This window comes from Salvelinus sp. IW2-2015, linkage group LG1 (genome assembly GCF_002910315.2).
Source record: "Salvelinus sp. IW2-2015 linkage group LG1, ASM291031v2, whole genome shotgun sequence".
Taxonomy (NCBI): Eukaryota; Metazoa; Chordata; class Actinopteri; order Salmoniformes; family Salmonidae; genus Salvelinus; species Salvelinus sp. IW2-2015.
The window spans coordinates 56,562,989-56,565,669 of NC_036838.1; positions in this window are offsets into that span (position 1 = coordinate 56,562,989).

The following is a 2,681-nucleotide window of genomic DNA, read 5'->3' on the forward strand; positions in this document are numbered from 1 at the left end:
CCTGAAAAACTAACGCCACTGTGGTTCAGGAGCTTAATGTTCATTTATCCCCCAAATGTACCCTTGAACCCTTTTAATTGTTTTAATAAAAAACAATCAAGTTGGGCCCCAATGGAGGCTTGATGACCCCAATGGGGGGCTGTTAGATATGTTTCAGTGCCCTGGATAGTTTGGAAAAAATTCTAAAAAGGCCACAACCTGTCTTTTTGATGGGAAAAGTTAATTTTGAGTTGAAAAAGGGGCATCCTTTTACCCGGGGGGACCACTCCTTTCATTGGCTTGAAAAAAACAAAACAAAAGAAGATTTTAATTGTCAACTTTTTACAAAATGCAAGGAACAGGAGTCAGGGTTTTTGATGATCTTGGGCAAACCTTCTGAGTGTAATGGTTTTTCCTTCTTGACAAACAAGAGCTTGGTTCCAATGGGAAAGCACTTTTTGTTTAAAAGGACCCTGGTGTCCTGTTATGCAATTAAAAAGGAAAAAACCCCCATTGGGGCCTTAGTTATAAAACCTCCTCATTAAGAAGGGAACTCTTTTAACAAAGAAAAAGGACCTTTCCCCCCCACCCACTGTCCTGCCAAAAGCCAAGGGGGGGGCATGGTGGGTATCAAAAACAGAGAGGGAATTGTCTTGGGATTGAAAACTTCGATTACTCCACCCGGCCCCAAGTTAAAAAGAAGGAAACAGTTGAAAACAAGTCACAGTGTGAACCCAAAACTGGAGACCCCAAGAAGGATTAAAAAGTTAAAAACACATTCCAAAAAAGGTAATTAAAACCTTATCGGCAGCGGGCCTGTAGGCTTGGGGGGAAATTCCTTGACCGGTATGGCCTGCTGAAGGGGGTTGGAAAACAAGGGAAAGTTATTTGGATCTGTTTTTAAAAAAAGACCAACCTTTCCCCGGCAAAAAATGCCAAACCGTTGAACAAATTGGCAATAATGGTTTTCGGGGGCATTTGTTAAACTTTCAAGGTTGCCCCACCTTGCCTTGTGGATATTTTCCAAAAAGTAAGAAAAAGAAGTTTTTGAAAAAAAGAGTTTTATTTTCCTGATACCAAAATAACAAGTGACAATTACCTATAGATAAAAATTAAGAGGATGCGTTCCCACGAGGAATTAATTCATTCCCGCGTAGGGAAAATCCCTCAGTTTCTCTACCCAGTGTTTGGGGCCAAGTCCCCCTGGAACCCTCTGTTTTATCTTCATGGCTTTGCAAAAAAAATAGGGACAGGCCTGGGCTTCCGTTTTTTCAACCTGTGCCGGCTTTTTCCTTTATGGTTCCAGGGAACCCATGGAACCGAAACCAAAACCAACCTTTTGGTTTTCAAGGCAAATTTTTCAAGGACAAGTTTCAAGCCCCTCAAAAAGGCCCCAAAATTATTTAGGGGCTTTACGCCCATTGGTATTGGCAAAACCAAGGAGGCAAAGAGTGGGGGAAGGCATTTTAAAAAAAACCATTTCGCTTTTAACATTTGTTTGATATCCAATAAAATTGACTTTCAAAAATTGGATTAAAGTTAAACCCAAGTACGGATGTGTACCACATAAAATATGTTCTTGGTTTTTTTGTTGCACTCGGCCTATTATTGGCTTCAAGAAAAAAAAGAGGGAACCCTTGAAAACTGGAAAGTTCTGGAAAAAAACAAAAAAACTTAAGGCTCATACACCCACCAGCATTAAGAAAAAACTTCATTGCAAGTGTTTTAGGAACAAAAAACACCACCCCAAAAATGAAGGGCTCGAGGGAAGAACGGATTATTAAAATTCCAACCCTGAAATTGTTCAAAGGGGGCTCATTAGAAAAGGATCATTGTTATAAAAACACACCCCGGAATTTGGTTCCCATCCCAAGAAACCATTTTCCAAACAAAGGGCCTCTTTTTGTCCAGGGATTGTTTCCTTTTCCTCCGTTTTGCGTGGTTCAAACACTGTTTTCAAGCTCGCCTTTATTTAAAAGAGTTTCTGTCTTTGGTTTGAAAACCCCAGTGTAAGTTAATCATTTAAAACCCAAAGGCTAACCTCCCTGAAGGCTTCGCCTTGAATTTTTTCTGGGGCACTGGAGGGAGAAAAGGCCTGGCTGTGATTGGAAACGAGGGGGGGGCCTGTTTCTTGAGTCTTAAAACCAATTGCCTCCAGCCAAAAAAGCCTTTCCCAACCCATGCCCAAAAGAAACCCAAAGGCCAGGGGGGAATAAAACCCCACCCAATTATTTAAACCCCATCCAACCAACAACCCAAGGAACCCCCCAAGCCATTAATAAACCCCCTAACAAATTTTAAAACCCACCCTCCCACCAACAAAAAACCCCCAGAACCCAAGCCAGGAAATTTTAAAACCCCCTACCAATAAATTTTCTAACCCCTTTCTACCATTGGGGGACCCAGGAAAAAAAAACCCCCAGGTTCAGAACTAAACCCCCTATTAATATTCTTAAACCCCTCTGTTACCATTGGGGACCCCAGGGAAAAAACCCATTTTCCAAGGGGAATAAACCGCCTAACAAATAAATTCTTTAAAACCCCTCACCATTGGGGAACCAGGGTACCCCAGCCAGAAAATTTAAACCCCTATTTTTGAAAATAATTCTAAAAACCCCCTTTCTAACCCATGACCAGGGGGAACCCCAGTCAGGGGGAATAAACCCCCTACAATTTTATCTTAACCCCTTCTACCATGACCC